The 15,487-nt window shown below is 49.6% G+C and overlaps 1 long non-coding RNA gene across 1 annotated transcript in view; it reads right to left on the reverse strand.

Moving 5' to 3' along the window:
• Nucleotides 1–15,487, reverse strand: part of LOC146174242 (uncharacterized) — a 49,130-nt gene that overhangs the window by 2,069 nt on the left and 31,574 nt on the right. The window contains exon 3 of the long non-coding RNA XR_014701966.1: nucleotides 11,316–11,399. This is a non-coding gene — a long non-coding RNA (uncharacterized LOC146174242). The remainder of the gene's footprint in view (nucleotides 1–11,315; nucleotides 11,400–15,487) is intronic.

Here is a 15,487-nt window from a genome sequence, read left to right on the forward strand (position 1 = left end):
CATATTTTAAAGTAACTATTGAAAGTGTCACCCTTTTCTGTCTCAAGCAAATATTTTTTATGAATAGTTTGGATATGCAGCTCAGTCGGTTGTCAGGACGCAGGTTCAAGTTTAATTTGTGTTAAAGTAACCCAGCGGAAGCCGTTTTTACATCCAAATTTTTTCGTTAGTTGGTTCAGATACCGTTTAAAAACGCTTATGCCATCAGGATTGTAGGTGTCAACATTCTTTATATAGCCTATCTTTTACTGTCCTTCGTTGATACAGTTCATATGCGACCCACGGTTTTAGAATTTTCCTATTTCGTTAGCGTCTTCTAAGTGGAAAGGGAACATTGCACATTCGTTTGAAATATTTTAAAAGATATTGTAGGAATTTTCCGCCTCATGCACAATCAGGATAGGCATCAGTCTACTTAAAGCACCTCATTTCTAAGCGCCTTACGAGCCGTGTCAGTTGATGCAAGCTTTCAGCAGGCGAAAGGCTTAGAGGGCTGGTATACCGTCATGAGAAACAACACGGGAAGACGGTCAGTAATGCAACCGTATAGAGCACCAGCTTTCACAAGTTCTGACGGGCAATTCGTTAATATTGCCGCGGATGGTTGACAATGATATTTGTTGTTTATAGACAGCCCCCGGCATGCAACCTAATCACTGGGATTCTAGCGCATAGATCAGTATTGTATTTTTGTTTCTTCATTCTCGTTAACGCGAGATACTGCTTTATCTTAAGTTGAGGACAACCCAGAGGACTATGGAACGCAAAATGGTAGGGGGAACATTAAGAGATAGGAAGCATGCAGAGTGGGTCAGAGAAATAACTCAAGTTACCGACATTCTAGTGGAAATTAAGAAGAAGAAATGGGCATGGGCGGGACATGTAGTGCGAAGAGAGGATAACCGATGGCCGCTTAGGGTAACAAACTGGATTCCAAGAGAAGGAAAGCGTAGCAGGGGGCGGCAGAAAGTTAGGTGGGCGGATGAGGTTAATAAGTTCGCTGGGGTCAAGTGGATGCAGCTAGCCCAGGACCGGGTTAAGTGGAGAGATATGGGAGAGGCCTTCGCCCTGCAGTGGGTATAGTCAGGCTGATGATGATGATGACTGCTTTATCACTTTGGTTATGGCGCAAAGTGCGCTGATATGCATCTCGAGGAATGCGGCCACTCGTCTCAGTTGCTACAATGTTCCAGATTAAGCTCGTCCCCATTTGCGGCTTTATCTAGTTGTTCCTTGCCGCTTTTGAATTGAGCGTTTGTAGGTGAGACGGGGCAGTAATTCTATGGCAAGCGAGCACGATTGCTGCTATCAGCGCCGCCGAATTGTGCAGGTATTTTCAGAGGCCAAGTCAGCCCAATAAAGAGTTATTTATTTATTTAATTATTACAACCTCAAAGGCCACATTGAAGGGGCATAACATGAGGGAGTGGGTTACAGGGCATAATATTGCTTCGATTGATGTTTTGGATACTGATCGGGCAGTATGGAGCACAACGTCGGCACGCAAGTCATTCCAGTCTTTCTTTGTGCGCATAAAAAATGCATACATATGAGCAGATGTACGGGCTTGCGGAGGATGGGTAGTCTTTCCGCGGTTCGTGCGGCTGGAGGTGCGCTATGCAGGGACAATAACAGATTCGTGCGGAACATGACAATATATTTTAGTCAATAGATAGTCTAGCGATGCTATACGGTTAGCTAAATCTGAGAGATGAGCATTGTATTTTAGTTTGGTGACACTTACATGATAAGGATAGCCAGAGAAAATGAATCTAGCGGCGCGGTTTTTTATTGCTGCTAGTGTGTTAGAAAGATTAGTATGATTATTGTATCAAATAGCGCGTGCATACTCTAGTTTGCGCCGTACAAATGTTACATAAAGTAGTGATTTTAACGATGATGGTGCTAGGCGTAGTGTTCTCAGAACATACCCCCGAAATCTATTTCCTTCTTTAGAAATTTGTGTTACGTGGTATGTCCGCTTAAGATCCTGTTTTAAATGAGGTCCAAAGTATTTATATGTGATGAGAGCTGCGACTTGTGAGTTAGCAATTAAGTACTTTGAAGATGGTTCAATGGGACGCCTGTGAAATTGAAGTAAAGAGGTTTTCAATATGTTAAGAGACAGTAGCCATTTATTGCACCAAGTTAAAATGCGATATATGTTGAATTGAAGAACCTGACGATCACTATGAGTGATTATAGGGCGTAAAACAACACAATCGTCAGCAAATATGCCTGTTTTAAACCATACGTCAGTTGGCATGTCGTTTATATAGATAAGAAAAAGCAGGGGCCCTAGAACTGTGCCCTGCGATACCTCAGATATAACAGAGGAGTGAGACAATGAGCATTTATTAGCGAGAACACACTATGGCCGGTTAGTTAGAAAGTTATGAAGACAGTCAAGAACCAAGGAATTGAGTATAAGACGTGAAAGTTAAAAAAGGCCATTTGCGGGGCAGTTTCAAATGCCCTTTCGAAATGTAAGAAGAGGGCACGCACTAAAATGTTGTGATCAATATTGGAGCTTAGATCAATATTAAAAAAAGCTGAGTATCGCAAGAAAAGCCCTTTATAAAACCCTCTAGGTTAGCGTGAAAGAAATGAAACGAAACAAGAAATTTCATGATATGAGAAAAGAATAAATGTTCCATTAGTTTAGATGGAACGCTAGTAATGGATATTGAACGGTAATCATGACGGGAAGATGGAGGCCTTTTTTGTGATAGTGGAATGACTTTGCCCACTTTCCTGTCGTGCGGTAGAATGCCCGAAGAAAGCGATTGCTGAAAGTTTTGGGATAATAGGATAATTGTGGCATATTTCGTATTTCAATGCCTTTGATTTATTGCCAATACCTGGTGATGAGGTTAGCTTCAAAGAATCGATTATATTAGCAATACCGTGGGGTTCGAATGAGATATCAGGAAGAGCTGGGAAATAAAAGGGCGGAAAATCAGACAGGTCCCCATCTGGATCGCGAGTGAACGCAGAACTAAAGGTGCGATTAATTACTTCACCAACATCAAGGTCTGCAACTGAAATCATGTCATCATCACTAAGTATCATTCGGTTCCTGCAACTCTAGAATTGACGAGGGTTCGTGCATAGCATTTCTAGCAGTGTCGTATTCAAAAATGATTGCTTAGCTTCAAAGACATGGGCGCTAGATATTTGTTCGGCTTCGTAATACTGCTGCCATGTATTAGAGTTGTTATTTCATCTCGCTGTTTGAAAGAGCGTTTTCTTCTTGTTATTGATGAATTTTATGTTGGTGGACTGAAGTACAGGAATGCGGTTTCTAAAGGTTAAGAGCTAGCGTTGCAGACCACCAGTCGTGGCTTACGTTTACCAATCATAACCTGAAAAGCTGTCTTTGAACGCGTCTGCACGGGATTTCACAAGACAACCATCCCTTAGCCTATTCATCCCGCTCCTTAATTAACACACAGAAGCTGTACGCACAGATTGAAAACCAGGAAGTAGCTCATGGCTTCATAAAATTGAAAGACTACATACTCTGGCGACCAGTAGTCACAGTGGCGTTCGACTACAGACCTGTTGAATGAATTTTCAAAAGGCCGCTTTGTGGCAGCCCTCTACGCCTTCAGCGCATGCGGCTTGTGTTTCAGAATCGCAATCAGCGTAAAGTACAAACAAGAAAAAAATTCGCTTTGGCTGACACCCTGTCGCGCTTTCCTTATAAAGCAGCCCGTGGCCGAAACAGAGCAATTTAAAGTCAGCTTTCTTTCTTCGCCACCTATGTAAGATCAACAGCTCTTGAGTATAAAATATGCAGCCATTAACGACGCGCTCAATGACCAAGTTTTGCCGTTATGTCTGCACTGAGTGGCCACTAAGCAACCAGCCACTGTCGGATTCCTTAAATACCTACTGGAGCAGCTACTGTGATAAGTTGCACGTCGAAGATGGGCTGCTTCTTAGAAAGAACAGACTTATCATTCTTTCCAGCCATGCGCGGAGAAGTCCAGGAACTGCGCCACGCTGCACATTGTGGCAAAGACAAAATGAGCGCGAGAGCCAGACAGGGAATTTCCTTGCAAAACATGAGCGCTGACATAGTAATTGTAAAAGTCATTCCTCGTATGCAATAGGTATAGAAAGAGAAAATGGAAAACTACCCATGCTTAGCAACGAGTTACCGAATTCGCCGCGGCAAATTCTGAGAAGTGACCTTTTCCACCACGAATGCAATGAATAACTTATACTAGTAGATTTGTGCTCTTTTTTCGAGGTTCTCAATCTTAATTGGACCACTGCTACTGCTGTTATCGAGGCAAGAGCAGAAATCGCAATTCTTGGCATCCCAGGCACGATATGGAATTATAACGGCCCTCCCTTCAGCAGTGCAAGCTTTCAATTCTTTGCAAGTCGGTTAACCATCAAACATATCACGTTGAGCCCGTACTACCCCCGGGGAAACCGGCTGGCAGAACACGCCGTTCAAGAAGATAAAAAGCTGCTCAATAAATGTTCGTTTCCCTCACTTGAAGTTTACAGTTCCTTGTTGGATTGGAGGGACACTCTGAGAGAGGAACGTCTGCAGTCCTCAGCTCAAAGACTAATGGTGCATCACACGAGTATACAACTTCTGGTCCTAAAATGCCATTTGGTGAGAAAGCCGGATCCCCCTAACGTGGTACAACAGCGACTACAAGAAATAGCAAACAAACAGCGTAGGAACACTAGACCGGCATGCAGTCTAGCAGAACTTCCCAGTGGAAACCGGGTGTCTGTGTACGACACACACAGCAGACCATGGGCTCCGGCCATAGTGATTGGCGCTGCCACGTCATGGGATCGTACGTCGTGGCTGCAGAGAGTGGACAGCGGTTACGCAGCACGAGAGAGAATCTAGCCACACAAGCCGCGGAGCAGGCCTCTGGATTTAAATAGGAGCCCCCAGGGCCTGTTTATTCAAGTAGCCAGCCTATGGAGATACTTTATGGCATCCTTCGGAGAAGTGAACGCATACTACTAGAGCCGTTGCATTACCCACTGCTAGAACGTAAAACGTAGTGAAGCAAGCCTACTTTGCAGAAGTTCATAATATTCCTGTATATTTTGTTCCTGCTCCGTCTTTTTTTCTTTCCAAAGAAGGGAAGATGTGAAAGAGCGGAATGCCATGTCTGTGATAACTGCGTATGTTTTCAGCGCTGACCGCGTATCGCACGCGTCCTTAGTTGAATATAGTGTAAAGAAGACGAAGAAGAAACAACGCTGCGGCATCGCCATCACCATCGCTGGTTTCCGGTGCCCATCTCTCTCGCGCTGAAGCTGTGCCCTGCGGCTGGTATTCCGATCCTGCTGTGTCCGAATTACTGCCAGCGCTAGACGTTCCAATCAACTATTAAATCCACATTTCACTTGGTGGAGGCCAAGCTGATGTTCCCTGTACCCATCTCGCCCTGGAACTTCGCAGCAGAACGTTGATACCCTAATGACGGAGCCTACTTCATCGCACCTGCCTTCGTCAGTCACCTGCACAGGTGCCCTTCTTCAAAGGGACCCCGCTACCTTCAGTGGAAGCAGCGATGACGACGTCGACGATTGGCGGTCCACTTACGGACGAGTCAGCCGTCACAATAACTGGGGCGCCAATCGTAAGCTGAATAATGTCATCTTTTACTTGAGCGACGTCGATAATCTGTGGTTTTGAAACCACGAGTCGGACTTTACCACCTGGGCGAATTTCAAGACCAAATTTTTCTGATGTCTTTGGCCGCCCCACCGTCCGAAAACTCCGCGCGGAACAGCGTCTTCGATCGCGACTAGAGCTGCCCGGTGAAACGTTCACCAGTTACATTGAGGACATTGTTGATTTGTGTCACCGCGTTGACCCGACCATGACCGAGGCCGTTAAGATACGTCATGTCCTCACAGGAATTGATGACGGCGCTTTCAGCATGCTCATCGCCAAAGGCCCCACTACGGTCAAGGAAATCTACGACCTCTGTCAAAGCTACGACGAGATCCGCAAGGAGCGTGTTTTGATTCGCCCGCCTCATGCATCATTCGCTGGACTAGCCGCGGAGAGGGAGTCATCTAGCCTCTCTGAAGACATCAAGGCTTTTGTACGTCAGGAGGTCGCGCGACAACTGTCTCTGCAGCCATATATTAAGGAGTCGACACCAACTGGCCTTGTTCCAGAGCTTCGCCGCGCAATCCAGCAACATATATCTGAAGTCGTCCCTAATCCTCCTCAATCAGCTCCAGTCGCACCCTCAATGCCGTTCCTCACGCCCACAATTCCATCGCCCGGCGTTGCGCGACTGAGCTACGCTCCAGCATTTGCGCCGGCTCCTCAGGTATTGCGTCGCACGTATGCCGAAGTTACTTCAAGTCCACCTCCTGAGCCAGCATATACCAATGCTTCGCCCCCTATCCGTTCGGCACCAATAGCTTTTGCTCCCTCCTTGCGTCAGACACTATCTCCATGGCGCACGTCAGACAACAGGCCTATTTGCTACCAGTGCGGCATCCCTGGACACACTACACGCTACTGCCGGCGCCGAATAAATATGGCCTTTGCTGCACGGCCTGCGCCACCTTATCTGTCCCCCCACCCATGGGGTTCTCCAACAGCACCAACCGATCCTCCGGACTTCCTGCCGCGTCGTTCGCCATCACCACGTCGCCGCTTCATTTCGCCAATGCGCCGACGACTCGCAACTCAGCCGGAAAACTAACCGCCGAAGTTCGCGAGGCACCAACTGCGTATTCGACAAAATTTCAAAGTCCTCGTCTTACTCCCGCGAATGTTACTGCTGTCATCTGTGAAGGTGTTTATACTCTGGCGCTCGTCGACACCGGTGCCGCTGTATCAGTTATCAGCCAAACACTCTGCCGCTTCCTCCGAAAAGTGACTACGCCCCTCGAGGGACTATCGCTTCGTACCGCATCCGCTCACAGTATACAGCCGACAGCTGTCTGCATTGCTTGCGTCGTCATTGCTGCAGCCTTGTACATCATCGAATTCGTCGTTCTCCCCACATGTTCTCATGACGTCATTCTCGGCTGGGATTTCCTGTCCCAGCATCATGCTATCATTGACTGAGGCAATCCTTAAGTATAGCTCATTGAACCAAGTGATGCACCGTCTGATGCCCTGCTCCACGGGTCGTGTCCTCGTTTTGCGGCCAAACTCCTCGTAGCTCATGACAACCATCCCACCCGTTAGCGCTGTTCTGGTTCCCCTCACTGCCCCTTTTACCACCGCCGCGACAGTCCTCTTCGTGCCCTCTAACGTTGTCGGCCGCCGCCGCCACTTACCGCTGCCGTTTGCCGTCCTTGACATGAACAAGGGCGCTTGCACACTTCTGGTAGCCAATCATCTTGCGTCTCCCGTTATGTTGATCGAAGGGGAGTGCCTCGGCCGCATCGAGCCCGTCGACCTTCTGTTCGCCTTTGATGATTTGTCATTCCCTGTTTGCCAAGTTGACGCCTTGACTCCAACTCGTGTGGCTTCAGATCCGCTACAGCGGGACCTTTTTGACCATTTTGTGGACAGCGCTCTAGAGCTGCCCCACCGCGAGCAACTTCTTGACCTTCTACACCAATTCCGCTCCTCCTTCGACATCCCGCAATCTTCCTTGGGCCGCACGACGACTGTTTCTTAGCTAATTCACACTGGCGCTCACCCACCTCTCCATCAGCGGCCGTATCGGGTGTCCCCGACTGAGCGCCGCGTTATTGCCCAACAAGTCGATGACATGCTGCAACGCGGAGTAATTAGAGAATCCTGTAGTCCATGGTCATCTCCTGTGGTCCTAGTTAAGAAGAACGATGGCTCCATACGATTTTGTGTTGATTATCGCCGCCTCAACAAAATTACTCGTCGTGATGTGTATCCCCTCCCACGAATCGACGATGCCCTAGACTGCTTGCAAGGCTCAGAATTCTTTTCCTCACTCGATTTGCGCTCTGGATATCGGCAGGTGCCCATGGCAGAGGAGCATCGCGCTAAGACCGCCTTTATTATTCCAGACGGACTATACGAATTTAATGTTATGCCGTTCGGACTCTGTAACGCCCCAGCCACATTTGAAAGAATGATGGACACTGTACTGCGTGGCCTGAAATGGAACATCTGTTCATGATACCTCGATGATATCGTCCTCTTTTCAAACGACTTCTCTACCCACCTGACTCGACTTCGCCAGGTCTTCACTTGCCTAACCCGCGCCGGTATTAAACTGAACCTCAAAAAGTGCCGCTTCGGTGCTCGCCAGCTCACAATGCTCGGACATGTGTGCAAAAATGGAGTTCTGCCTGATCCTTAGAAGCTCCGCGCCGTTGCTGACTTTCCGAAACCGACCACTTTGAAGCAGCTTCGACGCTTCGTGGGCCTCTGCTCGTACTTTCGTAGTTTTGTTCGCAATTTCGCAACCATCATAGCCCCCCTTACACAGCTCTTTAAAGGCATCCCTAACCTCTCCTCTTGGTCGCCAGCCTGCGATGATGCATTCGCGACACTGCGCAATGTTTTGACGTCACCGCCAATCCTTCGCCATTACGACCCTACTGCACCTACAGAACTTTACACCGATGCCAGTGGTGTCAGCCTCGGCGCCGTCCTCGCCCAGCGCAAGCCTGGCTTCTCCGAATACGTTGTCGCCTACACAAGTCGTGCTCTTACCAAAGCCGAGTCCATATACTCCGTTACCGAAAAGGAGTGCTTAGCGATCATGTGGGCTATAACGAAGTTCCGCCCTTACTTATATGGCAACTCCTTCGAGGTAGTTACAGATCATCACGCTCTCTGCTGGCTCGCGTCTCTCAAGGATCCGTCTAGCCGTCTCGGGCGCTGGGCTCTCAGGCTTCAGGAATACGACATCCGTGTAGTGTACCGCTCTGGCTGCAAGCACTCTGACGCCGATGCTCTGTATCGATCACCGGTGCGTTCGCCTAACTCATCATCCCCTCATCAAGCCTCCTTGTCAGCCCTTGCCATTGAGGATATGCCTTTCGAGCAACGACCAGATCCTTGGGTTTCTAACCTGTTAGATGACCTTGGCACTACTTCCGCGGCTATGATTCCTCGGGCACTCCGCCGACAGGCCTCCCATTTTACACTTCGGGACGGCCTCCTCTACCAAAAGAACTACAACACAGACGGCAGAAAATGGCTTCTTGTCATTCCGCGCCACCTCCGTTCCGAGGTTTGTGCCCACCATCACACTGACCCGCAAAGCGCTCATGCCGGCGTCCTGAAAACCTATGATCGAATTCGTCAGAGGTATTACTGGCGGATAATGTACAATTTCGTAAGTCGTTACATTCGCTCTTGTACCGCCTGTCAACAACTCAAGATTTCTCGCCACCCCGCTGGTCCTCTCCAGCCTTTACCGTGTCCAGCTCGCCCGTTTGATCGCGTGGGAAAGATTTCTATGGTCCACTACCATGCAGAGTCGCCAGTAATCGATGGGTCATCTCCGCCGTCGACCACCTGACCCGTTATGCGGAGACTGCTGCGCTTCCCGCGGCGACAGCCCGAGAGGAAGCCCATTTTCTTCTGCACCACTTCATTCTTCGACACGGCGCCCCTCGCGAGCTACTCAGTGATAGAGGTCGTGTCTTTCTTTCCGAAGTAGTCCAAGAGCTCCTGTCGTCTTGCAAGTCGATACATCGGACTACAACCGCGTACCACCCGCAAACCAATGGCCTCACGGAGCGTTTCAACCGTACGCTTGGGGACATGCTCGCAATGTATGTTACATCTGAATCTGGGAGGTCCAACTGGGACCAGGTACTGCCACGGCCGTGAACCATCTTGTACTCTGGACACAATTTTGCCATACCATCCAGATGCCTCTAAGTACAGTGCTTTTTCCGATATTGTACAGAAGGCTGAGGAATGCCGTCAGCTAACTCGCATGTTTACCTCCAACACTCAAGGCTATCGCAAAGATCAGCATGATAGCGATACTCCTGCTCCGACGTTCCTGGCTGACAACTTCGTTTGGCTATGCGTTCCTGCCACCAGCAAACTAGAAACGAAATACCACGGACGTTATCGCGTCTTGGAACGCACATCCCCTGTTAACTACATCATCGAGCCAGTCACCCCTTCTTCCGACCACCACCGCCGCGGCCGTGCGGTTGTCCATGTTAGCCGCCTCAAGCCGTATTACAACCCTCTGGTTGTCTCTTCGCCGTGAGTCGCCAGGATGGCGACTTCTTCACGCGGGGGAAATGTAAAGAAGACGAAGAAGAAACAACGCTGCGGCATCGCCATCATCATCGCTGGTCTCCGGCGCCCATCTCTCTCGCGCTGAAGCTGTGCCCTGCGGCTGGTATTCCTATCCTGCTGTGCCCGAATTACTGCCAGCGCTAGACGTTCTAATCAACTATTAAATCCACATTTCAATAGGAATAAATGACTTTTTGTTCTATGCCGCTTGTCTGTTTGACAGATCCTGCCTTCGGCCCGACAGACCCGAAAAGCAACGCTTCCAGACATCCGTGAAAATGTCCTACACGCACTGGGCATTCCTCCGGCACCGGCTCCAACATTCTTACCCCAAGTACCCAAAGCGATGAACAACGCTGCTGCTTTACGACATTCTATGTTCCAACGAGACCTTTCAAGACGCCCCCGCGATGCGAAGATGCTGGTACTGAACAGAAACCTTTAGTCCCCACCCGACTAGCCTGCGAAACTCCGTCAAGTCCCTGGAAGCGTGACGCCTGGAGGACTGTGAACAACCGCCTATTTTGTTTCCACTGCAGTGTGGCAGGCCACGTTGTACGTCATTGCCCATACAGACGCATCTGCCTGCGCGGCTTCGTCTCGATGCCCCACGTCAGCGTCCTGGCGAACAATCAGAAGAAATCGAGAACTACTTGCGCAGAGCAGTGGCATGACGATAGCCTCAATAATGATGCGACCAGATTTCAGACTACACTTCAGGCTGAAACCGCCGCACATCAAATTGAAAATGGTGTGCCCTGCCGGCGACCTCAACACACAAAGGATCTGAGATCGGACACCAAGGACCACACGCAATGCAGACACGAACACATGACCTGGAAGTGTATATTGACGGTCACATAGTTACTGTCTTAGTGGACACCGGAGCTGACTGTTCTATCAATAGTGGACCATTCGCCACCTGAGGTCAAGAAAGGGACCACCACTTGGGATGACTCGCTTAATACGCCACTGGAGCGATGCACCGCAATGTTTACAGTAAATAGGCGTACTTACCTTACCAACATTCTGAACGAATATTAGGCCATCATCAACCTCCGACTTAAGCTCATAGAGCTCTCAGTGGACAAAGCCATACCTGCTACAACTTCGACGCATCACGTCGCTCCCAACTTCCTCGACGGAGAATTCACCGTCCCGCCCGGATTAAGCAATATTCTCCCTGTGAATAAAAACGAAATTAAAATCATTGAACGGGTTGTCAAATGAAACTCTCAGTTGTTACTGGATAGAAGACTTGGCATTGCAAGAGGAATTGTCCATATTCGAAATGGGCAAGCTCAGTTGCTGGTAACCAACATCGCCTAAGAAAATCGGCATGTCAAAAACAGAATAACGGTCTCGTTCTTTGACGAAATAGGAGACGTCTGAGATGTGTTTGCTATCCCCGAAGAGCCCACGAAAGACAAAGGTGACCAAGGCCACAACCAAAGGTTTGAAGCAGGCAAGATCAGCTAGGGACCATTCTTCAATATTGTGAGCACTATGTGGCGCTTCATCTTCTACACGGCTGAACGTGCTGCTTAGTCTTCATCCTGCTCCCTCTTGTAGATACCCATCGTCATCGCGGAGTGTGGTTGGCTGCAGTGTGCAACCAAGACTTCAGGTCTCCGATAAAACCTGATCCTTCAAGTCCGGCCTTCGCGTTACCCTACACGTGTTGGAGGTGCGCCTTAATTTCCCCGCTGCTTCGTCACCTGCATCCACCTGGAGCTCCGTTCTGGCCGTCGTTTGACCCCGACCACCATCGTCATGACTCGAGAGGGCCACTCCGCTATTCCGGCTTCTTCCAACTCGACCCCAGCTCCCCTTGCCACTTGGACTGTCAGTAGCTGTCAGAGCGACCCGCAGATGTTTGCCGGTCTCCGCGGCGACGACGCTGATGACTGGCTCGACAGCTACGACCGGGTAAGTGCTTTCAACCGGTGGGACGATTTTTAAACTAATAATGTGTCCTTTTATTTGCGGATGTGGCCTAATCGTGGTTCCTAAATCATGAATCGACGATTGCGGACTGGGCTACCTTTAAACAAAAGTTACACCAGATTTTTTGCGCCCCTATTGTTCGCACGGAGTCCGCCAAGAAGAAGCTAGAAGCCCGACTTCAGCGGTCCAATGAGGCCTATACCTCTTATATAGAAGATGTTTTTGCACTTTGCCGACGCATAAATGACACCATACCAGAGGCCGAGCGGGTTCGTCACGTCCTTAAAGGTATTGGGCCGCTCGCATTTAACTCCCTGGCTGTGCAGAACCCTACCACTATCGATGCCATCATATCGACCTGGCAACGCCTTGACGAACTACAGTCAATACGCCTGCAGCCTGACCCCACTTTCTTTGGTTTCACTGCCGACGCTGACCTCCGTACGCTCATTCGCGGATTAATACGTGAAGAGCTCTCGGCTCAAGGTAATTTGTGCCGCCCTGCATCTGAGCCACATCCTTCAAGTGCCGGCCTACGTAGCATTGTGAAGGAAGAGCTGGACTCAATGACCTCTTCCCCCCAACATCAGTCGCTCCTCCCATCTGTCATGTGCCAACGTACGCCCAGGTCACGTCCTTGCCGCCTGCAGTTGGAGCGCCTAAACCACCCGCGCCTACCACTGCTCATGTCGCTGCATTGGCACCACCTGCCGCGGCGCCGACATACTACCCCATCTGGCGCCCAGCCCACCCTGTTTGTTACTGCTGCGGGTACCGAGGCCATATTTCCCGATTCTGTCGTCGCAGGCTCTAAAATGAACGCCGCGGCTACAACTCATTTGTAGCAGACTACCCTCCTCGCTTCTCCGGCTCTAACCACCGTTCATTACCTGATTATCCCCGGTGTTCATCACCCCCGCCAGAAATTCCCGCTCCGCCTGGTGGTTACAGGCCTTCAAGACGCCGTTCTTTTTCGCCTTTTCGCCGCTCAACCTCGCCTCTCCGCCAAGCTTCTCTGACGACCCCCTCCTATTGAAAAACTGACCACTGCAGTTTTAGGAGGGAAAACTGCATCCTCCGGAACGTCCCTGGAATATTATTTTAGTTTGGGTTGAAGGTTTATCTGTTGAGGCTTTGGTTGACACGGGCGCCTCTGTTTCTGTGATACACACTGACGTGTGCTCCCGCTTGCGAAAAGTGAAAACGCCTTACGATGGATCTGAACTCCGTGGAGCTAATGGTGAAATAATTCGGCCTTTTGCTAAGTGTACTGTGCGAGTTTTTTGTTGACGGTGTCCGCCGCCATGTTCAATTTGCCGTGATGTCACCGTGCGCTCACGCAATTATTTTAGGCTGCGATTTTCTGTCTGCCGCATCAGCCATCATTTCATGTCGTGACAGGGTCATTTACATGAACGAGAGCGATCCGTCTTCTGAACCTCCCGAGCCCCGTCATCGCCTGCTTGCCGCTCTGACTCAGTGTTGCCCCCTGAATGCGAACAACTTTTCGCGCTTACTTCTACTGACATTGATAACGGAGATGTGCTAATCGTGCCTTCTGATGGCCATCTAACCCATGGAATCGCGTTACCACCAAGTCTAGTTCGGTTTGAGCATGGCACAGCACTTGTCACTGCTGCGAACACTTCCCTAGAGCCCATTGTGCTGACTAAAGGGACATGTTTTCCTTCGGTCCTGGACATTCACCCGGTGTCCCTCACCACCCTTCCCGCCCCCTATTCCTCACCAGCAGCTTCTTCCGCAGCCCCTCTCTGTGTTCTCTTTGGCACCGTCAATCCTGAGCTTCCTGCGACTCACCGCCAAGCTTTGCAGGAATTACTTCGAATTACCTTGGGCCGAACTTCTTCTGCACAGCACCGCATTATTACAGAAGGTACTTCTATTGTTAGCCGCCGCCCTTACCGTGTTTTCTTATCAGAGCGTAAAATCATAGAATTTATTAATGTGAATGATATGCTCCGACGAGACATTATTCGGCCCTCAGCTAGCCCTGGTCACCTCCGGTCGTCTTGGTGAAAAAAAGGGGATGGGTCCGTGCGGTTTTGCGTTGATTACCGCGCACTTAACAAAGTCGCTCGCAAAGATGTTTACTCTATGCCACGAATTGACGACTCCCTCGACTGTCTTCAGGGCGCCCAATATTTCTCCACTTTAGATTTGCGTTCTGGTTCCTGGCAGATTCCGATGCACGAAGCCGACAAAGAAAAAAACCGCATTCGCTACACCCGACGAGCTTTACGAATTCAATGTCATGCCTGTTGGACTTTGTAATGCAACCGCTACGTTTGAGCGTATGATTGACACTGTTCTTGGAGGACTTAAGTGGAACACATTCTTGTGCTACCTGGACGACATAGTTATTTTGTCTGCGACGTTTTCTGGTCATTTATGCCGCCTTGATCAAGTATTAACGTGCCTAGCATCCGCCTGTCTCCAGCTGAACGCCAAAACGTGTAATTTCGCCAAGAAAGAAATCAAGATCCTGGGCCCCCTCGCCCGCCGCGATGGCATTCTACCCGACCCTGACAAGATTGCTGCAGTTTTGAACTTTGCACGCCCTCACCGGACTAGCGATCTATGCAGTTTCCTTGGCCTATCTTTATACTTTCGCCTTTTTATTCGCAATATCGCTACCATTGCTGCACCGCTCCACCCCCTCCTTACCGACCGTACTACTTTCAATTGGTCCGAAGAATGCGATAAAGCTTTTCAAACCATGAAGAATGCCCTCACTTCGGACCCTGTTCTCGCTCACTTCGACGACACTGTTGCCACCATTCTCCACACCGATTCCAGCAGCCTCGGTATTGGCGCCGTACTTCTGCAACGTGATACCGCTTCTTGGGAAAAGGTAATTGCGTTTGCCAGTCGAACTCTAACACCAGCGGAACGCAACTACACCATCACTGAGCAAGAGTGCCTCGCCGTCGTTTGAAAAGTTCAGAAATTCCGCCCCTACCTCTACGGCCGCCATTTCACGATCATTACCGATCACGACGGTCTGTGTTGGTTATCAATCCTCAAAAATTGGACTGGACGCCTGAGCCGTTGGATTCTGCGTTTGCAGGAATACCACTTCGATGTCACATACAAATCGGATCGCAAACATCGAGATGCCGATGCTCTTTCCTGTTTCCCGCTCCCAGAATCACCACCTAGTGCTTCTTCGCGCCTTCCTGCGTGCACCCTCGACGTCCCAATGTCGTCCAGAGCTCCAAACATCACCTGTGCTACTCCTGCCGCTGCTCCAGATCACTTCGTCATTATTTCACACCAGCGAGCAGATCCCTACTATCATTCCCT

Source organism: Amblyomma maculatum, chromosome 11, assembly GCF_055883805.1.
Source record: "Amblyomma maculatum isolate TAMU_Amacu chromosome 11, ASM5588380v1, whole genome shotgun sequence".
NCBI lineage: Eukaryota > Metazoa > Arthropoda > Arachnida > Ixodida > Ixodidae > Amblyomma > Amblyomma maculatum.